Source organism: Ambystoma mexicanum, chromosome 2q, assembly GCF_040938575.1.
Source record: "Ambystoma mexicanum isolate Mex_15411 chromosome 2q, UKY_AmexF1_1, whole genome shotgun sequence".
In the NCBI taxonomy this organism is placed as follows: Eukaryota; Metazoa; Chordata; class Amphibia; order Caudata; family Ambystomatidae; genus Ambystoma; species Ambystoma mexicanum.
The window spans coordinates 1,269,665,013-1,269,689,882 of NC_090924.1; the positions used below are offsets into that span (position 1 = coordinate 1,269,665,013).

The 24,870-nt window shown below is 45.5% G+C and overlaps 1 protein-coding gene across 1 annotated transcript in view; it reads right to left on the minus strand.

The window, feature by feature from the left end:
• Nucleotides 1-24,870, minus strand: part of AKAP4 (A-kinase anchoring protein 4) — an 858,685-nt gene that overhangs the window by 738,159 nt on the left and 95,656 nt on the right. The window contains exon 2 of the mRNA XM_069648669.1: nt 15,819-15,880. The gene's annotated coding sequence lies outside the window, so the exon portion shown is untranslated. The remainder of the gene's footprint in view (nt 1-15,818; nt 15,881-24,870) is intronic.

Here is a 24,870-nt window from a genome sequence, read left to right on the forward strand (position 1 = left end):
AGACCTGCTTTGGGAAACAAAATAGTGCTTCACAAGTCATAGGGGGAAGTACACGGTGGGGGAAGCATGATGCATGATGATATAAGTTATGTTAAAGATCTTTTTTACTGCACCAAATCACCAATATGGTCGTCCCAGGGTACAGTTTTTGACATTGGGTGCATTGTTCCGCACCAGAGGACTACAGACCTCGGTCCGCAAAAGAAAAAGGAGCAAGGGAGAAGATAAGAGGAAGGGAAAGAGAAAGATGGCGCAGGAAGCCAAGGCAGGGAAGGGGGCGGCCGGGGGAGAGGTGTTTTCTGATGGTATGAGTGTACACCAGTCCTGTTTGGTGGATCTTAGTTCTTGGTGTAGCAAAAAGGCCAATGCTCTAGAAGGGTAAGGGTAACCTCCGGATTTTTAATCATATCTCAGGGTCTCCGGGGAAGACCCTGGAATCTCAGGAATTTTGGTGTTCTTTCCGGCTCCCGTCAGATCTTCCACCCGATTGGCTGCCAAAGACTGCTGCCAGTAGCCAATCGGGTGGAGGTTTGCGCGGACCAGCAAAAACGGTGCTAATGTGCCTCCTATGAGCCTGTTGTTGGGGTGGGGGGCAGCTTATACTGATTGCTTTTTTTAAAATCCTTGCAGGACGTCGCCACAGCGGCTCCCTGCCCGAGTTTGGCTTTGTCTCTGCAGCAATGACTGTAACGCTTCCAGCACATTGGCAAAAGAGTGTAGGTGAACCAAAATAACGCGTGTTTATTTTGCTTCACCTTTCATTCTTTTTTGCCGACTTTCAATGCAAACGCGCGTTTCTTTTGCTTTCGTTCTTTTTGCCCAGGTTAGGGTGGACTCAGCCCCACTGAACCACAGCCATCAGGTTTGCAGGCTGGACAACTCACCACTGCACTACATAACCTGATGAAAAACAACTAAGGTGAAATGTCCAATTTCGGTACTGCAAAATTCAATTTTAACGTGTTGATTTTATGGAAGGCAAATGCCTTTTGTCCTATGTAATTTGTGTGGTTGTAAAAAGGCAATTTAATGAAATATGCATATTTCAATTTGAACTGCAAATTTCTGGCGCCACACCGCATTACAACAGAGTTTACCTTTTTGACATGTGGGCAGGGCCATGTTAAAATGGGCGGAGTTTTGTGTGACTGTGGGCGGGGTGTAAATCTCAGGATTTTTTATTTTCAAATGTAGGCAGGTATGGTTCATGTAGACCTGTTTTGTGGCAGATTTGTAAAATGGAAGGTTACGCCATGCAATGTTTGGTTCGATGATGCACTCGAGAGGTGCTTGGGCAATACTAGAATTGGTGACTTGTTTGCCTGGGCATCTGGGCATTGCAGCACAGGTCAAACTCCAGAATGGTAACTCTGGGCAGCGCTTCAAGTGACATGAAAAATCGAGAGCGAGTTCTCAGAAGGGGCATGAGTCCATGGCCTAACTAGTGGTACTTATTTTTATTTTTTTACAGGAATTGGAATAATGTGTTTTCAACGTGAACACTGGAGGTTATTTTTTTTAAAAAAAGAAAACACTGGTTCTTCAGAGTTAATACCGTTTGTGCATAAGTGTATAATTGTTAGGAACCTGTTTTTTTTATTAATGGCCAAAAACACCCTCACTGTTCGTCTTCTTAACAAGGTATTCCAATCTCTTTATAAAAATGGATTACATGAATTTACCAAGTAAAGATTTCTTAAACTGAAAATCAGGGTGAATAACTGCAGCCAGAAGCAGACAAAGCAAATCGCATAATGGTGTGATAGGGCCTAATGGTATGACACAGCGGGTTGGTATTTCACTCTGCACATGTTAATGGTCTCCTATCACTCTGCTGAGGACCATGCTTTGTCTGCTGCTAGCAGCAGTTAATCACCTTGGGCTTGGGCTAGAAGAAACAAAGAAGCAGCCCAGCCCTTATTATCCATCACTGCATGTAGCCGCCGTCTATGGGGGGGAGTAGGCAAAAACAGCAACGATATGAACTGCAAGCACTACAACGCACACTTCACATTTGAGCCACACGATGGCGACTTTGCATAACGTTATCAATTCTCGAAATTGTTAGTGGGATCGAGGGGAGCCCTGCAGAGTCCCGTCTCAACAGCAGTTCTTAGTTTGAGCTTTGAGGATGTGTCTACGCCAGCTACAGCCTGAAACTGTGCATTACATTCCAGATAGGGAGAAATGGTATATGAGGATGGCCACAAAGCTTGCAGAAGTTGTTTGGCGATTTAGACACCATTAATTGCCCATAACTGTGCTAATCCCTACGCCCATTCCCACCCAGTTCCTGCGCCTCCCTGCCCAAGACACCTGGTCATGGGAGCTTTTTCAGCTTGATATATTCAAACCTTACCATCAAATGTTGGACTCAAAGTCAGTGTTTTTTCAAAGCAGTCTTCTGAGACTTAATTGGATCTGTAAACATGCTAGTGGTGTCATATTTATTTATTTATTTATTCACATTTGGTAAGTGCGCAACAGCCCGGAGGCATCATGGCACTAGTTACGGACATTTTTCTTAGTTACAGGTAAATTTGACATTTGCATTTTTCATTACAGACAATGAAGGGAGCAATGAAGGCAGTAGGTTAGGTGAAGAGGGAGGTTTTGAGTTTTTTTCGGAAGGCAAGGAGAGAGTTTTCAGCTCTGATGTCTGTGGGTAGAGAGTTCCATAACTTAGTGGCTATGTAGGGGAAGCCCAGCCCAGCCCTCCAGCTTGAGCCTTGTTGATATGTGGGGTGTGTAGTTGGTTGGCGTAGTGGGTCCAGATAGGTCTTCTAGAAGTGTACTTTGTTATTGTATCTGATAGATATGAGGGTGCTGTGAGGGTGAGGCATTTGTGGGGGAGGGGGAGTATTTTGAATGTGATGCACTCTTTCACTGGGAGCCAGTGAGCTACCTGTCTGGCATGGGAGATGTGTTCCCTTTTAGGGATGCTTAATGCTGCTCTTATCGCATTGTTCTGTGTGATTTGGAGCCGGTTTAGGTTTTTTGCAGAAGTACCTGCTAGGAGGGCATTACAATAGTCTAATTTGGTGCCAATAGTTGCTCTGGATATGGCTAGACAATTGGGTTTAGATAGGTATGGTTTTATTGCGTTTATGAGTTTTGTGGTGTGCGCTGAGGCGGACGTGATAGCGCTGACCTGCCTGGTCATGGATAGCGTAGAGTCTATGTAGACTACTAGGGTCTTCACTGAGGTGGAGACAGTGATGATGGTTTTATCAATGGTGAAATTGGAGTACAGTTTGTCAAGTTTGGCTAAAGTAGTTTTTTTTTTGACCTAGTATGATGATTTCGGTCTTCTCTCCATTAAGGCAGAGGCCATTGGCCGCCATCCAGGCCTGGATGGTGGTATAGATTGTGTGGAGTGTTTCGTCGTCTTTGAGGTATACGCCGGTGAGTGGTAGGAGAACCTGGGTATCGTCGGTGTAGTTTGTATACGCGATACCAAAGGTGTCAAGCTTGTCGAAGAGGGGCTTTGTGAACAAGTTGTATAGGGTGGGTGCTGTGCAAGAGCCCTGTGGGACTTCACAGTGGATGGTGGTGGGGGCTGCATTGGCTATGTTGGAGAATACCTTCATTGCCCTACCCTCCTAGAAGGAGGTGACCCAGCGAGCTGCTTCTTTGGAGAAGTTAGCTGAGTGGGTGATGTGTGAGGTGAGTATCTTATGGTCCACGCCACGAGATCAAAAGCTGCCGAGAGGTCTAGGAGTAGCAGGAGGGCTGGCTTTCCTTTGTCCATGATTTGGGTGATCTGGCTTTGTTAGGTCCACCAAGGCTGTTTCAGTACCATGTCCTTTGCGGAAGCCGGATTGTCTTGACCCAAGAATAGAGTGGGCTTCAAGGAAGTGCTGGATTTGGAAATGGGCAGCTTTATCCAAGATCTTGAGGAGGAAAGGCACGGTAGTTATTGGTCGATAGTTGTTTGGCTGGGTGGGGTCTAGAGTGGGCTTTTTTGGAAGGGGCGTACCCAAGCTTCTTTGAGACTGGCGGGGAAAATACCAGTTCTGAAAGAGGCATTAATGAAGGCAGTCAGTATCGGAGCAAGGCTGTCAGCGCAGTCCTTAATGAGCTTAGGAGGACAGATGTCCCCTTTGCACATCGAGGGTTTTACGTTTTTGAGGATGTTGATGACTTCAGGTTCAGTGATGTCTCTGAGAGAAAAGAGGGGTTTAGTGGAGTTTGTTGGAGAGGGAGTGAAGTCAGATTGATTGGCCCCCAGAAGGTGATGGTCCTATATTTATTTTTTGCAGGAGGTCAATTTTGTTCAGCATGGCAGATTGAATACTGGCACACCAGGCTTCGTCTTTGATGATCTCATCTCGGGTATTGGGAGGAGAGGTGAGTTCATTGAGAATGGCAAAGATTTCCTTTGATTGTGAGTTAGCATTTGAGTTTCGGACGTTGAAGGCGTTAGCATTAGCTTTAGTGATAGCATCTTTGTACTGGCGGGAGATCAAGTTAAAGCAGTTATTGGTGTTGTCCCTAGGGTTGATTTGCCCGTTTTGTTGTGCCTCCGCTTGTAGGAGTGCGGGGACTGCAGTTCTTCAGTGAACCAGGAGTTAGCGTGGAGAGATTTTATTTCTTTTTTTACTTTCTAGTGGAGCTATGGAGTTGATGGCTTTAGTGAGTGTATCTTTGTAGATGTCTGCTAGGGGGTTGGGATCGTTGGAGAATGGGGGAGATAGTGCTGGGATATTCAGGTACGGGCGTAGGTTGTCCCCGTTGAGTCTTTTGGAGCTTCTCACTTGTGCAGGTGTGAGAGTTTTTGAACTTGAGGAGATAAGTGGGGTGAATTTGATACAATTGTGATCCGTCCATGGTAAGGCTGTATTGGAAGTGATTGTGGTGAGACAATTATGGTCTACGATCCAATGAAGGGTGCGACCTTTGGTGTGTGTAGGGCTGGTGATTTTTTGAGTGAATCCTAGATCATTAAGTTCCTTATCGAGGGTAGCAGCAACTTTGTCTATGGGGTCGTTAAACTCTAGGTTTAAATCTCCAAGAAGTAGAGTCTTGGTAGAACCTTTGATATTGTTGCTAAGTAGGTGAGTGAGGTGTCCCTGGAAGTCTGATGGGAGGCCGGGGGGGGGGGGTGATATAGTGTGTGTATGTTGATGGTGCTATTAGGGGACAGTGTAACCTTAACAGACAGCATGTCTGAGTTGCTCCTCAGCCATGGGTGACTGATAGATCTAATGGAGAGGGCTTCTTTAAAAATGAGGGATACTCCTTCTCCTAGGCAATCTGGTCTGTCTTGTCTGAGGATAGTATAGCCAGCTGGGAGTGCAAGGGTGACGGCGGGCCGGATGCCTCATGCAGCTAGGTTTCTGTAATGGCCAGTAGATCAAGGCTGTGGTTGGCTAGGAGATTGTGTATTTCTAAGGAATGGGCAGGGAGTGATCTGACGTTGATGAGTGCACATTTAAACAGGTAAATGCCGCCCCAAACCAGGTAAAACCCTCAAAACAAAAGATCGCCCTTCACCTTCTGTGTGATACCAGGCTGATAAACTGGCCATGCATCTGCCAGGGACCACGGGCAGTTACTGTGGAATGGAGGAGGGCAGCTGGCACAGCATACAGTGCCCAGCACTCCTCAAGTCGAAGCCCCTTGGGTTTGCGTTGCTATGAAGACGTATGAAGCAAAATGTAATGTACGTGAGACTTGAAGCTGTATTACTCCCATTCATTACACAAGTCACACATGAACACGCAGGAGCACACGATAGAAACATTGTTTACATTACCCTGGCTATTAATCATTTTACAACAGAGTGCTATGCACAGTTTTGGAACAGAAATTGAAAAAACAGAGAGAAAACCAGTAGTAGAGTAAGGTGCCAGGAAGGGAGCGGTGTACCGCGCGTCTTACTGGCAGCGAGGGTTCCTGGTATAGCGCAATGCTTTGCCACAGCAAGGAGACGAGGGGCTCATTAGAAATCAGACAACCAGTTGCAGCTCCTATTTGGGCCCACTTGCGCTTGGAAGGAGTTTCTCCATAAACGTTCTCGAAATCAGTGGTGGAAATGGAAAAAATGTGGTGGGGGATCCGACAAGGACCAGCGGTGGGGGCGTGTCCAAGGAGGCGGGGTTTAGAGGGTGCAGAGCTGGCAGTTGACCTCCGATCAAAGGAAATGCCCATATTATGCAGCTTTTTTCCTATTCCTGCTGTTACATGTGCTGTGAAATATATTTTGAGGATCAGTGCTTGCTCGCTTCACCTCACAAGCCACAAATGCTTATATTTTCTATTAAATGTATTTAAGAATGAATATTCTTTAAATACACAATTTGCATCACAAACCTCCCCCTTGGATACTACTCCAACATTCTGGCACAAAAGGAATGAATGGCCATGGGCAACTGTGGGCCACTTTTGCATTGGTGCCCAGACAAAACAGCACATCAGTCAGGCGGCCCACTTGAAGAGATGGTAAAGAGGAAATACTTCTGTTGCATGCAGTAAAGCAGAGGCTGGCCTGCTTTAAACGTTGACTATGTCCTACAAGGGTGTCTGTCATTATGTTACTTCCCTGCTGCAAATCTTACATGCGAAACGCCAGAACAACTAGGCCCAGAGCGTCATTTCTTACTCTACCCCAGAGGCTAGAATTCACCCAGTCAAGTAGAGGGAGCTATAAGGAGCAGAGCATGTAGTTAACCTAAGCTACTTCCCCCAAGTTCTCTGGGTGCACTCTGCTGCCCTCTTTTAAAAGTTGATTCTCGGCAAGGTACCTACGTAGAGAAACCTTGGTGCACTGTTGCTAAATCTGTTGGACTGTGTCTCCTACTGTGCCCAAGGTGGTTGCGTATTTGGGTACACAGGGAAGCAAGGGAGCGGTCTAAACTACTGCAGTGCTAACGGGAGGCATGCCTTTTTCAGAAATAAATGCAGGTTTTCTGCCAATCAGAAATAAATAGCAATGCAATCAGGCCAACGGCTGACTGCACAGGCCAGTGAGTCTCTGTGGCGCAATCGATTAGCATGTACAGTTGTTAACCTACTGGTTGGTGGTTCAAGCCCACCCAGGGTGCTACTGTTTTTGGCACAAAGACACAGAGTGGGCCACTCAGTAAACCTGAGTCATTTCTCCCGTGTTCTCTGAGTTCAGCCTGCTGCCCCCTTTTAACACAAGCATGCACTGTGGCTCTTTCCTCATAGCAAGTTATGCCTCCAGAGAGGAAAGTTGGTGCACTGTTGATGGGCGGTGTCCTCTACTAAACCCCCTGTGTTTGTGGATTAGTGCTCTGATGCCCTGATTTGCTGTGGGAAATAGAGCTATTTTAGAAAGACTTTCAGGTTGCCTGGGAAGCATCAGCAAACAGCACACCAATCAGGCCCCAGTGTAAGCACTGCATGTGTCTCTCTGGTGCAATCGGTTTGCCCGTTCGGCCGTTAACCGAAAGGTTGGTGGTTCGAGGCCACCCAGGGACATTGCATTTTGGCTCAAAAATTCAGGGATGACCAACTGCAAACTTCTGTTTACCTCTCACAGGTCTCGTTTGCTGACGACCAAAACATCCAATAAACCGCAAGCACTTCTCGCTTGCTTTAGCTTTTCAAAACTTGCCATTAGATACATAAACATCAAGCCTTCGTGGGAAGGGTTTGGCTGCAGCATGCACTGGTGCACAGAAGCAAGCTATCCTAGCCAGTCTACTTAAAAAGCAATGAGGCTCTGCAGGTGCATATACGTCTCATAGCCAGAAGAGCACCGATGGCGGCAATGAGCAGCTCCGCCCCCCCACTCCATGCGGTCGCAGTCTCTTTCTTTTTTGTTTTTGTTTTAAAGTAACCCAGCGCAGAGCATGGGTTTGGGGTCGCTGATTCCGGACGGATCCCGAGTTCCGGCTCCACATCTGGTGCCGGATCACAGATCCGGCGAGAGCCGGCCCAATCACCAGCGCTGCTTGGAATCCCTTTGAAGTTTAAATAGGAGATATTGCTCAGGCAAAGGTCACATTGTAATGGATTATTTGAAGGCAGGGAGTTGGGGGTTGTCCCTGTATGACCAGGCAGCAAAGAGTTCTATAAGTGCCAGCGTGGAGAATGCAACGCCCCCCACCCCCTCATTCGCCTTTTCAGAAATGGAGGCCTTTAAAGAGATAGATGCAACCCCGGTACTAAGATTCCAGTGGACAGGTGTCCATTTTTGCTTCCAGGAATGCTGGTCACACCCATGAACAGCCTGGTAGGTGACAAAGAGCCACTTGAAGGCTCCTTTAAGCCCCACCGAGAGCCAGTACTGGAATGTAAAGTCAAGGGTTATGTGTCATCTGGGCCCAAGTCTTAATAGTAAGAGCGTGCTACAATCTGCTCACTCTGCAGTCTTTTAAATTAAATATGCTAAAGCACCAAGTACAACCTATGTGCATAGTACACTATGGATAGTGCTGTAGTATTAATGGCCAATATACTATTGAGCAGTATCTAGGGGAGCAAAGAAGTTAGAAGTTTGAGGTTGAGCAAAAGACTGCCAGGCCTCCGACATAGCCTACGTATCGGAGTCCATAATAACTCAAGGCTGTTAACGTGAGGGCAGGCTGAGCCGTTGAGGGCGGAATTACTGAGATCGGAGCGAAGGAGAGTTCCTTGTGTTGGGTGGCCTGTGAAAAGGATTTCATGATTTTCTAGATTAAGTAAGAAGTAATTGGAACCCATCCATTAATCTATCTGAAGTGGGATGTCGGTAATGTTTGTCTTTGGGAAGCTCAGGATCAGTTGAGTGTTGTTAGCATAACTATGTCATGATGGGGTAAGAAGTAACGAGAGCGAGGATGGCAGTGGAATGCCTAACAAGCATTCTTTAGATGCAAAAACATATGTTGGATAACAATCTGTTGTGAGCTCCTTTTGAGAAATGACATGATCCATTGGAGTGTCAGTTCCCTGGTGCAGGGGAGTTGCTAGGCCTCGAAAAGACCAGGGGCTACGCTGATGTTGGAACTGTTTGGACTGGGGGCTAGCTAGTCTTTTGGCTGTAGCTCCTGAGATTCTATCCGGGGCTACAACCAAAAGATCAGGGACTATAAGCCCCCTAAGCCCCCCCCTAGCAACTCCCCTGCCCTGGTGCTTAGTTCTGAAAGCTGGGAACTAACTGTAGCCTGATTCACTGGGTCAGAGGCATCTGGAAGATCCAACAGGATATGACACCTGCACCATCTTGGTCGACATTTGCTTTCAGGTCGTCCCACATGGATAATCGAAACGCCTCTATATTATGCATGGATGTAAACCCTGCTTCTGCTCTTCAGGCAACTCTTTATCAGTCAATTTCACCAGTTGAACGTAAGCTGCTCTGTCAATTAGTTTAGACATCAATCTACAGTTAAAGATGGCTTTGACATTTGTTAGGGTGTTGTAGAGTCTAGTCCTGATTTTTTAATTAAGGTTTGCAGAATTCTTCCTTAAATTCACTATGTACTTCCCTGGCAGAAAAGGTGGCATTGATGATGATTCTGGCTGCTTTGACTGCTGGTGGGGACTAGAGAGGTGTTTGAAAAAAATCAGGAGACAAGGGTCGGCAGGAGAGCGAATTTAGGAGCTTCTCAGAACTAGCTTTTTAAATTCCTCAAGAGATAAGAAGCCAAAAGAGGGAACAGATCCTTCAATGGAGAGTGTGGAGATGTGGTCGGAGCACTAGCAGGCAAGATGGCTGGCTGTTTCTTTTTGACTCACGTATCCAGAGTTAGAAATGAGAGGATATATAGCCATTGCAATTGTGTAAAATTCACTGTGAGTGTTGAAGGATTGTCATCGTGCAATTATTGTGAATGCTCCTCCCTGGTGGTTGGTAGCATTTGTTAATGTGTCCACACAAAGTATGCATTTTACTTTATGATGACGGAATGATGACCTCTTTGGTGTTTAAGTAATTAAATGTTGTACAATTGTTTTTATTTCACCTCTATTTCTGTTCCATGGATCTGTTGAATAGTTGTGTTTTTTCTCATTGAATACAATAGGTTTGCAGATATTCCTCTTAGAGTTAAAGGGCTGCTCTTGATCTAGAATGGAAAGTGCTTCAGTTATCCATGCACTTAAACTCGCTATCCCATGACTGGGAAATTAAGGTTTGAGTCCTCTGATCTAGTCATGTGCAATAATGGCTCACGTATTATGTCATATCATTTCAAAATATATAGTATGACATGGAATATAATGCAACATATGATACTTCATGCCATATTATATGTTGACATATGTTGACATATGTCAAGGATCGGGAAGTAGGAAATAGATGATATGAACACAGGGATGGAGGATGGCGACAAGTATCATTACTTATAACATGTCAACATATCATTGCATGACATTACATGGCATATTCCAACATATATCCCAACATGATAGACACCATAATAGATGTTTTTGTAGAGTATATATTCAACCGCGGGGGGAGGAAGGGGATTTGGAGCTATAGACAGATAACACTTGTATATTGTTTTTATTCATGACATATGTCATATCATACCTTTGTGCCTATTTATTCTGTGATTGTTTGTATGTATCTACTGTACAAACTACTATTTCCACATGGGTATCATTTTCATCTAAATTAATGTGGATTTGTATGCAATTGGGGTTGCATTTCATTACAATTAGTGGCACCATCTCTCCAAGGCCCCGGTCTTTACATTTTATAGCTTTGGTGTTGAATATGTGCCTTTAACAATATTGAGTCTGTAATCTGTTGTCATCACTGAGTATCCCTGAGTGATTCTTTTATATTCATCCAATCGCATCGTGACATGCTTTTGACTATTTTATATACTGAGAGCTCTGATTTGTCATTACCTATGACGACACATGTCGCTTACATGCATAAATAACAGCCATTATTTGCATTCCACTGAAGACGGAGTCGGGATCTTGTCACCAGCCCCCCCACCCACCAAGTTCATGACAAGACGAAATGACAGAAAATACTGCAACCACCCATTCTATTTCGGACAAATCCTAAATGCACCAATGATCGAAAAATAGATGGAGAGGTACACTCTCAGTCAGCCATACAAAAACAGGTGTGGTACAACTCAATCAATGTCTGAATGAAGAGCCGACTGCTATGGTCAGAGAAACCTCTATGGACGGCCTGGACTAAGCACCAAGAAGCCACTGATGTCGTTAGAGGCTTCATCACATAGCAGCATTAGACATGAAGCACATGTGCAGTCTGCACTGTGTGGCACAAACACGCACTCGAATGCACGAAGTACATGAGCGTACAGTTCTATAGCTAGGGGATAGATACATAAACATACTGTCATTGCTTTTATTATTTTTGTCATTAGCCAAACACAGTAACGCAGAACTCACAAGGCACAAGAGATCATGATCGAGCTTGCTGATGCTTAAAGCCAATAGTCGCATGGACATACAGGAGCGTATCTGGAAGCTGATCAAACCACGTATAGGGAACCCATAGAGAATGTAGTAAAACACAGACAATGTACAAACCGCAATTATAAGGTTAAGGAAAATTACAGCAGGCCTCAAATTATCGGGCAGGAGATGAGCTCAGCTGATTCAGGCTGTACAATTAGCCAGACGTGTGAGACAAGGACCACAACCAAGGACAAGAGATATGAAGACATTCCGATCCCCAGACGACAAAGGAACCAACTGCTGAAAAAGGGAATAAATCCTCATATGTCTGAGCTGCAGAGCTCAATTTCCTGGTCTCTGGACACATGATGCAGCTGAAGCAGACAATGGACAGTGATCGGTGGTGTAAAAGGGGTGCCGATCCCAGGCCTACAGACACAGGCTGCAACAAATGTGCAACAAAGTGTTGTGATGAGCTGGACATGGTCTCATAGGCAAAGGTGGTGTACACAAGTTACAATACAGACACATAATCATTTGCATCACCTTGAAAAGGTGCACAGTGCAATGAGAACAGTTTCAGGTCCCAGGCCTGGGGACATCAGCTCTAGCCAATCACAGTTGAGTACCCTAGGGGTGGGTAGCAACAGCAAAAACCAATGGTACGTCTACTACTCTGCAACAATGTATTAGTTACTAAAGTGGGGAAGGGACAGGCCAGCCACCTGACATGCGGGAGCTAGTAGAATAACACATATAGGTACCCATATAGGTTATTATGCTCCTGACAGCCAAACCCACATAGCCATAGGTTTTTGGAGAGAGGCCCAAGTGATGATGGAGTAGTGACGTGTTTTCAAGACAAAACTGGCCTGTCATATTTACTGTGTGACATACTGGAATCTTTCTGAGTTTTTGTATCGATCCCTGTTGGTTTTGGCTGTAATAAACTGCAGTGTGTACTTGCTGTCTGACTGAGTCCTCCCATTATTCTGGGGATGTAGTTAGGTACCTCCGAGTGCACAGAACCCCAGAATCACTCTGGCATACTTGGGAGTCCGTCCCTAACAAGTTGGCAGCAAAGTTGATGATTGGCTGCTTTAGCCCGACACAAGGTCGTCTCCCCTGCCACGGATCCTGAGAGGCTGCAGGACCCTTGCATATTTGGAGAAGATGGGAAATGCACACTCGTGGAAAGGCCATCAGGAGCCAGTTGGAAATCATCCTGCACGAAGTCAGTGAGGAGTCCAGGCAGACCAGGACAGAGAAGTGAGCACCTGGAGGACACATCAGCCGAGCCGCGCCATCAGATCACAGAGTGTAAATATTTGACGCAGTCAAATGGCACCTGTGGGCGTCAGGGAGGGTATCGAGTATTGTTAAAGTATGGTTTAGCATTGTCAAAGTTAGCAGGGACAGGAGCAGAGGTAGATGTCCTTTTTCTCTGTTTAAGGCACATTCAGTGTTATTTATTTATTTATTTTATTTATTTATATAGCGCTGCAGCCCGCGGGCATCAGAGCGCATTCCAAAAAGACAGGACATGAGAAGACAGAGTACGGGACAGTGGCAGACCACACATGTAAGTCCATTCAGGCAGAGTGCAAGGTTTATGGAAACCTAGCCGGAAATTATTTGAATAAGGAAGTCTTTAATTGTTTTCTGAAGTGTAGATCGTTTGTTTCCAACCGCAAGGTCATGGGTAGTTTGTTCCATTTACGGACACTTCTGCTCGTGAAGGCCTTGCCTAGACCTTTCATCTTTTTTGCTGGAATTGTTTGAAGGAGGCCTTTATCAGAAGATCTCAGGTTTCTGATTGGTTCATGCCATTTAAAGTGCTTTTTTAAGTATGCAGGGGCTTTGCCATATAGGCATCGATGGACTAGAGTGAGAGACTTGAATATGATTCTCTCCTCGATGGCCAACAAATGCAGGTCTCTTCTGTCACTTGGAATATGCTCCCTTTGTGATTTGCCCATGATAGCCCTAATGGCATTGTTCTGAATCACTTGGCATTGCTTCAAGCAGTTGCCGTTTGCGTCCCAAGAGTAGGGCGTTGCCATAGTCTAGTCAGTTTTTGGTGGTATTGGCAGTTTCCTTTCAAGCTGTGTGGGCCTCTGCGTCCAGTGAGGCCTGCAGGTAGACACCAAGTGTCTTCACCTTTTCTGATATTACAATTTGTGCATTTTTGATATTAAATGAGGAGTATGATGGGCTCAGTTTTTTCCTGACACATGAAGACCCAAAGATCATTAACTCTGTTTTTGTACCATTAAGGCACATCCAGTTAGCCTTCATCCAACCTTCAATGATGTCATATATAGATGTGAGTTTTTCACTGTCTTGCCTATAATCTCCACTAAGTTCGAAGACTGAGTGTCGTCAGCGAAATTAGTAAAGAATATGCCAAGATGGGTCAGCATAGTACATAGGCAATGCATATAAAGGTTGAATAACAGGGGGGAGAAACTGGCTCCCTGTGGAACTCCACAATCCACTGGTTTGGTTTGAGAGGCGTGGTTACCCCAAATGATCCTGGATTGTCTATCTTGTAAAAAGGAAGACACCCACTCAGTTGCCTCCTGTGAGCAGTTTCCTGAAAGTTCCAAGGCCTCTCGGAGCCTCCTATGATCAAGCAGATCAAAGGCTGCCGAGAGGTCTAATAAAATCAGTGGACCTGTTTTACCCCTTGTCGAGGATACCCAGCATTTCAGTCTGCAGATCTAGTAGTGCAGATTCAGTGCTGTGACCAGTCTTGAAGCCCGACTGTTGGGGATGCAGGAGATCATTGCTATCCACATATTCTTGGAGCTGTTCAGTGGCAATTGCAATTCGTCATTGGTCTTAAATTGGCAGGATCTTGTTGGTCTAGCTCTGGTGTCTTAGGTAGAGGTGTAACAGTGACTGTTTTAATTATGGTAGGTACAATTCGGTCCCTAAAGGACGCATTTACCATTCTTCTAAGAAAAGGAGCAAAGATATCAGTATTTTCAAGTATTAGGTTTTAGAGGTAAATGGTTCTGGTGAATAACCTAGACTATTGACTTGAGGGCACGGATGACAGATGATATGTAAATAGTGGTATTCCTGTGGGTTGGGCATTTTAGCTCGGGCATGGATGACGGTATCCCTGTGAGGGTTAGCTAGGGAGCTGGCCTAGATTGCGGACGGTGAGTCAACTGGTTAAGTCTCCTGGAGTGACACATTTTGCACGCTGGGCAACGCAGCGGGGTACAGTTCGATCACAAGAGAATATCGGTATAGTAACAGGCTATAACAGTGTACGCGCTGTATTTGAGTGTTTAGCACTTCCTTGGTTAGTAGATCACTGATGATACATGTTGAAAGCACACTGATCTGGTAAGGCTAACAGAAGTGTTTATGAGAGACTGATGAACTTTGGTATAATATTAAGTTCTCTACATATATTTTTGCGGTCATCTGACTGATCTCTTATTTGGTTTGTTTATCCTCAGAGACATTATATGAGTCTGTGATATTGGATCGCTCCATAAGTGTGGACTTAAATAGAATTAGGTATTAAATTAACGCTTTGTAGAGTTATTATTGACCATATAAATGCAGTGGTTGGTAACAACATTGTTTTTTGATATTGTTTGTTTTGATATTGTTTGTTCTTTTTGGTTTGGTTTGAATGCTCTTGGAGGTAAGACTATGGTTACCTTGAGTATTTACAGAAGAGATTTTACAGAATAGACCAATGAGATTAGTGATGATATTTAATGTATGTCCCCATACATTATCCCTTAGCCATGCATCGGTAGATTTCCTATTAGGTATCGATCTGATTCACAAAGATGCGCTTAGTGTAACCAGCACCTTGATGTGCTCTACACATTTTTATTTATTTATTGTTTGCTTGTTAGGCCATAGAAGTCACAGGAAATTAAGTTGCAAATTACCATTTGACTGCAACTACCCACCCACTAATTGTCATGTATACTCTCTTACTCTCCTCCCTGGGTTCAACGGTATGCCCTTTCCATCCCTGGGCACGTCACACACCTTTTCAGACACCACATCCTCTGTGGCTTATTGAACCCATCTTCAATTACCACATCGGAGTGCGGATGCATGTGGCATTTGTGGTGGAGGTATGTGTAGCCGCACCACTGGTGAATGCCATAGCATGAGTTTGTTCACAGCCGCTTCTGCGTGGCCTCTTCACCAGCCAAATCAAGAGTACTATTTATTCCTTATTTGCACTTCCATCAAAGGCATTTCCCATTTCTCCCTAAACAAATATTTTGTGGTAGTTATGTTTGCTTATTTATAAACCTTTGCTTGGTGCTGGAATCACAGGGCCATGCTCTGAAGCTACCTGTTGATAGGTCATCTGTCCTGTTCAGCAATTGTCAGACATGGAAGAGGGAAGAGCCATCATGGTCTAGTAGACAAGAGACCGGAATTCAAGAAAACCTTTTGCTTTATCCCAGGTAGGTAACCAAATAACTTACCTCCTTTTGGTGGTAGTGGTGCCGGAGCGTCACACATCACTTGAATGAATGTATACAAGTTCCTAGAACAGAGGGGAGACTATGTTAAGACAACCACCAGTGAAACATGAAGCCAGAAGAAACTACAGAAATGCAAAGGAGAAGCTACAAACTGGTTGCACAAAGAACATTCTATGTTTGAAGCTTTAGGGTGCATGTTATATAGTTCTCCTTGCTCATCTAAAATGTATTCATAATAAGGAGACAACTCTACAGCAGCTCTGATGGCAGTAAAAAAGCTTCAGTTGTGACAGCCTAAAATACGTTTTGTACTTGGGGCAGACTTTGGAGAAATGGGTTAGCTCTGTCAAACACCACCATAGACAAGCTTCGGCCTTTGGTCATAACTCTGGAGTCTAACATAGAAGCCATAGATGGCCTTGTTGATAAACTGGACTCTAGAAGTAAGCCTTTGTATAAGCAGTTCACATATGTAACCCCCTAATCAGGTCTTCTGAAAGCATAGAAAGTAGCAAAAACAAAAAAGAAATATAAATAAAAAAACCAAGAAAGAGTGGAATGAGTCAATTCTATTCAGTGTGCTATGTGGTAAGTCAGACTCAGAAGACAGACAAGAGTTCATGTTAAAACTTGTAGTGTATTAAACAAAAGAGAATAAGGCCTGTCCCGTCCCTACTCCTAGGTGTTCCTGGCCCTATCTGAAAGAAAACAATAAAGGGTGCTAGTCAGGACATCTCACAACATAATTCAGTCCTCAATCCAAATCCTAATCTAATTTACATTCTGCTACTATGACTAGCAAAAGGGATTAGCATAAATAAACTCAAGCAGAAAGGGATTTTCTCTCAATCCTTGAATTGGTGGCTTCCTCCAGGCCACGTGCCCGGTTGTACAGTTCAAAGTTCAAGATAAACAAATGTCTCTTTATTCTTCCTCTCTTCCTGAAAGGATAGTCTCTGAGTCTCTGAGTCTTGCAGTCGGGCTGTGGTTTCCCTCACCCTGCCATGGGGTTGTGTGTCTCTCTCCCTGCGCTGGGGTATTGCTCCTCTCATCCCATTGTGGGGCCTTGTTTCTTTCTCCCTGCCTTGGAGAATGGTTCCTCACTTCCTGCCTTGGGTTCTTGCTTCACACACACTACTCTGGGATTCTATTTTGTCTTCCCCACCTTGGGGTCCGGATATTTTACCCCCCTGTGGAGCATTGCATTTCTCAACCCGAACTGGGGTTTATGGTCCCACACTCCGTCTTGGGGTTTCTGGTCTCTCACCCCGTCTTTGGGTCCCTGGTCTCTCACCCCACCTTGGGGTCCTGTTACTCTCCTCCTGCTTTGGGTATTGTTTCTCTTACCCCGCCTTGGGGTTTCTCGTCTGGTACCCTGCCTTAGGGTTCTACTCTCTCACCCCATTCAAAATGCTTTCTCCAACAAAATTACAGGGCTCCAAGCTAAAATAGCTGACAAACGGCACCAATTTACCTCTGGCAATTTCACCAGTCCAATCATGCCATCATCCGCACACCTTAACTCAGGATTCAAATTCAACTGTGTATCCATACCTGAGGTGCAAAAAATCATAGCATCCCTCCTGAAACCATCCAATTGTAAAGGTGACAGTTGCCTAGCTCAGATCATAAAAGATGCAGCCAGAGATTTATCTCCTTTTATTACCAAACTAATAAACTCTTCATTCGCCTGCAACTCAGTCCCAAGTAACCTGAAACAATCATGGGTTCTCCCATTACTCAAAAAACATACTTTAGATCCGGCTATACCCACTAATTATAGACCGATCACCACTGTCCCTTTCTTACTGAAAATCTTAGATAGAGTCGCATACTTGCAAATTCAAGACTATCTAGAGACAAAGCAGCTATTAGGAATCCATCAATCTGGCTTTAGACCCATACATGGAACGGAAACAGCAATTGTTGCCCTTAAAAGTCAGATTGACGAACTAACAGACAGAGGTAAAGTTGCCATCCAACTTCTCTTAGACTTATCGGCAGCCTTTGATCTGGTTGACCATAAAATCCTATGGGACCACCTGTCATCGGCATCACACTTCTCCAACTCTGCTGTAACATGGAACCAATCATTCCTTGCAAACAGAACAATGCGTGTTTTCTCACCCACAGCTGCGGCCAACACGATCCCCATCTCCTGCAGTGTCCCACAAGGCTCCTGTGTATCGCTCACATTGTACAATATTTTTACAAAGCCCCTTTTCGACAAACTGGACCGTCTGGGTGTCACGTACACCAATTATGCAGATGACACCCAGATACTCCTAACAATATCAGGCACCTACGACTCTGATGTTTGCTGGATTAACAAAGTCTACACCATTATTCAGGCATGGATGGCCACACATGGCGTCTGCCTGAATGATGATAAGACTGAGCTACTCCTGGTCGGCTCACCCAGCAACCTGCTGAAACCTAGCCCCAAACATCAAAACTCTTCCATCCTTTCAAATATTCAGAAGCCACGTCATCACATGGTTACTGAATACAAAATAACATTACTTACCCTACACTTGACATCTCCACCCTGTATCCCCTTTCCCCTATCTGTATATCTCTTTATCCATGCCTTTCCTTTGCTATTCGAATGTATTATCTGTCTCTATAAAATGTATAAACTGCATAAAATGTATCTTCTAACCATTATCCTTACCTCAAGCGCCCAGATACCCCTGTTTCAGGGCGCTATATAGATAAAATAAACAAACATACAAACCCCGCCTTGGGGTCTCTGGTCTCTCACCCCGTCTTGGGTCTCTGGTCGCTCACCCTTCCTTGGAGTATGGCCACATTTCTCTGCCCTCCCTTGTGCTCCCTGGAACAACCGTGCACCTTGTTCATTGTAGCAGCAAACCTTGGGAGGGGCAACCTCCTCGGCTGGCGTGGAACCACTGTTCGGGTTCTAATTCAGTTTTCGATGTCTGTTCGTCAATTTTTCTGCTTCCTGCCAGTCTTCGGAGGTCGATGTGCACTGTGATGTGCAGGTGCTGGTCAAATACTTTGGGTGTGATCAGGACTTCTCTTCTCTTTCTGTTGGGACCCTTGCCTTCTGGGCCATCTTGGAAAGAGCAGTGTTCCACAGGCTTCTCAGCTTCTCTGTGTACAATGCCTTCTGCGTTGGGCTGCTTACTGTCCCCGCCGTCCAGGAAGATGTCTCCTTTTGTAGCTCTGGAGGATTTCCTCCACTTGCGACTGGATCCACAGGTTTGTCTCTTCCTGCGGCTTACTCTGCAGGCATTCCTCATCCAGGGCCGCTCATACGGCCTCTTTATGTTTCAGGCAGATATGTGATTGGACAATCCACTGATTCTGCAGTTCACGTAGTGTGAGTGTTGTAAACCACACCAGCCATTTGTAAAGGGCCATGAACACACTTGCCCTTGTCAATCCCCAAATAGCCAACAAACACATTGGATTTTTCATCTGAGAGGGGATGAATAAAATCCCTTTCTGGGGTTTACTTGTCCACTATTGGGGAGTCACCCCCAGTTGCTCCCGGCTTGCCCCGTCTCTCTAGGGGGTGTCAAGCATAGCTGGCTCCCCTCCCCAGTCCCAAAGGGGGTGGCTCGCCTTAGGGAGAAAAGACAAGGTTTCTGGATTTTTCACAGCTACCAGTGCTAACAGTGCTTAAAAGCAAAGAACTAAGAGGAGTAATACCTCACTTTGTTCTCATTCTTTCTTTCTTTCTTTCTTTATTTATTGGCATTTATAGAGGCGCTTACACAGAACATGGGCATCAAGGAGATTTGACATGAATATGTTACACCGCTATGTGTGACCTTGCATCATTTACACTCAAATTTATTTCCAGACTTTGTGGTAAATGGTTATATGGATCAGAGAGCTCTCAGATTGCATTTTTAAAAGTCTCTGTTGATCTGGAACCTTTCAGAATGTACACAGCCAGGGTGATTATTTTGGATCTAATGACCACATTTACCAGCATGCCTTGTACACAGCTTCATCTTCACCATTGCAGACAAAGGGCGGTTGGAGGACTCCTATGGCTAGCAGGTTATAGCACTGGCGTAACAGGGTCCCCCGCACTCCCTGTGGTGCGGGGGGCCTGCGACCACATGTTCTGGAAGGGAGCCCCACTTGGACTTTTTAATAAAAAAACGTTTTTTTTTTCAACATTTTTTTTTTTACCATTTTCTTTTTGAATTCACTCTGCATTTGTAGAGAAATTATTTCTGTAACAGAAATACTTTCTTTATGAAGGCAGAGTGAATACAAAAAGTCAGGTGACTACCCCCATCCCATGACATGAAGACCCTAGGCTGGAGGCCTCCATGTCATGGGATGGAGGGAAGCCCTATCACTTCAAAAATAAATAGTTTATTTTTGAAGTCACTCTGCCTTCATAAAGACATTATTTCCGTTATGGTTCAGTCCTTAACGGAAATAATTTCTTTATGAAGTTAGAGTGACTTCAAAAAGAAACAATGGGCCTCATTACGAGCATGGCGGTAGCCGTGCCTCCCCATTCTGACCCATAGAGCAGAATGGGGGTGAGGAGCATGGTTGCGCCGGCAACGTTGATAACGGTGCCGGCGCAATTATGAGTTATGCTCGCTGGTGCCGCACAGCCTGCCAGGTAAGACCTGGCGGGCTGTCAGGAACCCACGAGCAGAAATCGTAATGCGGCAGGACGGTACGAACGGTGGCGGTGCCTTACCGCCACAGTTCATACCGTCACCGCCAGGGTCCTAATGAGCCCTAATGTATTTTTGAAGTATTATGGCTCCCCTCAACCCATGACGTGTTCATGTGTGAGTGTATGGTGAAATAGTGCACACAGATTAATGTATGGGTGGCTGGGTATGTGTGTGTGCGTGTACGGTGAAAGGATGCACACTTAAATGTATGGGTGGCTGCCTGGGTGTGCCTGTACGGTGAAAGTGTCCACACTTAAATGTATAGTTGACTGTCTGTGTGAGGGTATGGTGAAAGGGTGCACATTTAAATGTATGGGTGGCTGCCTGGGTGTGCCTGTATGGTGAAAGGGTGCATACGTAAATGTATGGGTAGGTGTCTGGGTGTGTGTGCCTGTGTGGTGAACGGTTTCACATTTAAACGTACGGGTGGCTGCCTGGGTGTGCCTGTATTTTGAAAGGGTGCACACTTAAATGTATGGGTGGCTGCCTGGGTGTGCCTGTATGGTGAAAGAGTACACTCTTAAATATATGGAGGCTGGGTGTGCGTGTGTATATATGGTGAATGGTGTGTGTGCTTGTGTTCAGGGGTGCAACGAAACCTACATTTCAGGGAGGCTAACCCTTCAAATGTTGGGAGAGGCGCTTACTTCACGTGTGGTGGGGAGGAGCAAATTTATTTGTGTGGGGGCATCTAACTTCTTTACGCATTTTAATGAGAATATTCTAGTGCAGCTTCAATGTTACAAGCAGTTAACTCTCTCATTTAGGCCTGAAAGCACCCACTTACGGGCTGCTGTGAGAATGACTGGTCTCCTGTTTCCTCTCTACCCTTCCAATCTCTCCCCTGGCATGCAAGTACTAAACCCACGTCACAATTTCAATTGCTTAAAAAATGTGGCATTTGAATGCAGGTACTAACAGTTAAATGCTGTGCATTAGTAATTTCTGGGCCGCGCCCTTGTTAACGGCAAAACCCAGGTGCCGTTTAACATCTGTGTCCTTTTTTTATTCGGCAACTGCTCTGTAGGTCAGCCAGGTCAAGTCAACATAGCCCACAATTTCAGTGGGGGGTGGGGGGGAGTGCTGAAGCCCAGTCAGCTCAATGGTGTTGCACCACTATTTGTATTTAATGCCTTGATTAATTATTGGTAATCTTCTTTACACCTAGCCCTATTTTTCATCATCCCAGTACTTGTATATGAGGCAGTACTTGGGTATGAGGTACTATGTCTCATACACAAGTACTGGGATAAGGTAGAGGTACATGAAGGTAATGCCTGACTTAGCTACCTGTAATCTTCATTACTCCTAGTCCCACTCTTCCTCATCCCAGTACTTACTAGTGAGGCAAGGAGCCTCATACGTAAGCACCGGGACAAGGAAGAGAGACATGGAGGTAATTCTGGGCCAATGAGCTGATTTTGGAGGTTGGGGTAGGGGATGGGAGGGAGAAGGGATGTGTGGGGGGTGGGGGGGTGTAGTTGTGCAATAAATCATAATGGTCGTCCATGTCAATGCTAAGCAGGCATGATATGTGGTATTAGTGGCTAGAGAGGCATTTTGGTGCAGCCAGTCTAGTCATTCCTCAGTTTGGTATGACTTTTTTTTAACTGAGCATTTCTGATAAAGCAGTCCTGCTAAGTGTAATTACCTGGCTAGGCTGGCATTTGGGTTCTGCCAGTCTAGCTATTTCTTACTGCGGCACTGTATATTTTTCTGGGCATCTGTGATAAAATGATATGTTATGATATGATAAGTCATATATAACACACCAGTACACAGGTGTTTTTAGGCACGACAAGACAAGAGAAGGAAAACTGAAGGAGGACAAGACAAATGATCTTACTAAGCCTTGTGTCATCCAGATCGTGCAAGTGCGAGAACGAGAAGTGCATGGGAAAAGGGAGGGGGGAAGTGCAAGGGAGAGGGGAGGGGAAAACAGGGCAGCGATGCTCTGAGTAAGTGCTGCCTGGGAAACGCAGCTCTGGGTAGTGCAAGGAGAACAAGGCACTGTAGGGTTACAGTTACAGTCTCAAACTGCGTGATAGGCCTGGAGGCAGTGAAAGGGTGACTGATCAAGAAAGAGCCTGGACTCAGTGAGACAGAGGGTAGCCAAGCAACCAGTTGGTACAGCGGACAGGTAGGTCAGCAGGGGAGGGAGAGAGCGAAAGAAGAGGAGAAGAGGAACGTTTTGAGCTGCTTCCGGAACTTCAGGTGTTCCGGTTCAAGTTCGGGAGGGTCAGGAAGGCCATTTCAGAGGGAGGCACCTGCAGGGGAGAAGGATCTACCCCCCCCCCACTCTCTGCCTGGATAAGCATCTAACCCTTAGGGCCCGAGAAGGAAGGTATTTTGGAAGATAGCGTGGTATGTAGTGCAGATCCCAGCCCCAGAAATCCTTGTGGACAATAAAAAGGGTCTTGAACGATCCTTGCAGCCACCGATAGGCAGTGGAGAGATTTCATGGCTGGAGAGATACAGTGCCTGGGCTTGAGGCCAAGGATAAGTCTCCCAGTCCTGTTCTGGATTAGTTGCAGAGGGCGGAGAGTAGAGGAAGGCAGATTGAGAAAGTGGCTGTTGCAGTAGTCCAGCCTAGAGAGAACCAAAGCTCTGGAGACAGTGAGCATCTGGGGAAAAGTGAGAAATGGAAGAGTCCCTTTGAAGAGGTGCAGCTGGTAGTGGGACTTCTTGGCGACGTCCGAGATGTGAGGAGAGAAAGAGAGAGTGGAGTTGAAGATGACACCAGGAATGAGCGAGAGAGGAGAGTAGGCTGAGGGGAGCCTGAAGAAAAGCTGAGTGTCATCCACATAACACTGTAAGTTAGAGGAGAAGGTAAAGATCAGGTGGGTCAAAGGGGCCAAGTAGAGGTTGAAAAACCAGGGTGAGAGGATAGAGCCCTGGAGAACGCTACATGTAGAGAGAGGTGGTGGAGTGAAAGGGACCAAGTTGGACCTGGGAGGGGCGGTTCAAGAGGAAGGAGGTCAGCCACTCCAGGGCCTGATCAATGATGCCCAGGTTCTCACAGAGTCAATTGATCAGAATGGCGTGGTTGACCGTGTCGAAAGCAGAGGAAAGTTCCAGTTTGATGAGGACAGAAGGAATGCTGTAATCAAAGTTAGAGAATAGATCTTCACAAGTGTTCAGGAGAGCAGTTTCCGTGCCTCGGGCAGTTCTTAAGCCAGACTGATGGTCATGGAGACAACCAACAGATTCAGTGTGTAGAATAAGCTGGCAGTTGGCCAGCTTTTCCAAGGGTTTGGGAGAGGTGAAAGTTCCAGTGGCAAAAGAATGATTACAGAAATCACCCAAGGCTGGATCAAGGGTGTCAATATGGTCCTTGATGGTTCTGGAGGTGCAGGCGAGCACCTGTTTCGACGACACTTCCATAGATGGGACTTGTCTAGAAACCTCATCAGGTGTTAGAAAGAGAAGAAAGGAGGAGAGGGAGAGATGACCCAAAGGGGTTGAGAGAGGAAGAGGGAGGGAGAGGAAGAGGAGATAGTGGACAGGATGTCCTGAGTTTTAGCAGAGAAGCGAGAGGCCAAATCTGTATAGAGGGCCTGTTGAGGGAACAGGGGAGGTAGAAACCGCAACAGGATTGGCCAGTTCCTTGCAAATTTTAAAGAGTTTGGCTGTGTTGTTAGAGGCCGCAGAGACGCAGGCTTGAATGTGTGCTCTCTTCTTGATGAGTCTTATTGCTTCGAGTGGCATTTTGGTGCAACCAGTCTAGGCATGTCTTAATGTGGCCTGGCATGCTTTACTGTAATGTTATTGTGTGTCTACACTGGTCTACATTGTGCAGCCAGTTGGAGATGTTTTCATTGTGGCATGGTATTTTTAATAGCAAAGAATTAATGTTCATGTGCACTGTTGGTGACTTGCATGTATTCGATTTCTTTTACCCTACACAACACTAGCAAACACTGTGGCTTTTTAGCCAATTTTTCTCAGAAAGTGTGCTGTATACTGCATTAAAACACATTTTTATGTCTTTCTCCTAGTGCAGTTTGTGGCATACCCCTTCAGCAACACATTTGTGTGTATTGCGCAAGTGTGGTAATCTAGGAAGGCCCAGAGTGTGGCGCTACTCGTGATTTGTTGCCGAGTTGGGGGGGCCCCCTCAGCATGGCTTGCAGGGGGCCCCAGATCTTGTGTTACGCCACTGCGTGATGGCACGGATCATAACTGAGGCAAGTGAGTATTAGTCAATTTGAAAAACTTTGGTCAATTATGCCATGTGCCTGATTGGCTGACAATCTTGTTCTAGATTCATAGCTCCTGCCTTCAGTTTCCTGATCATTGCAGAATTCTATATGTTCCCTTTCCACAGCGAGTTCCAACTCTACACTACATACCCCAGTTACCATGCTGCCTCT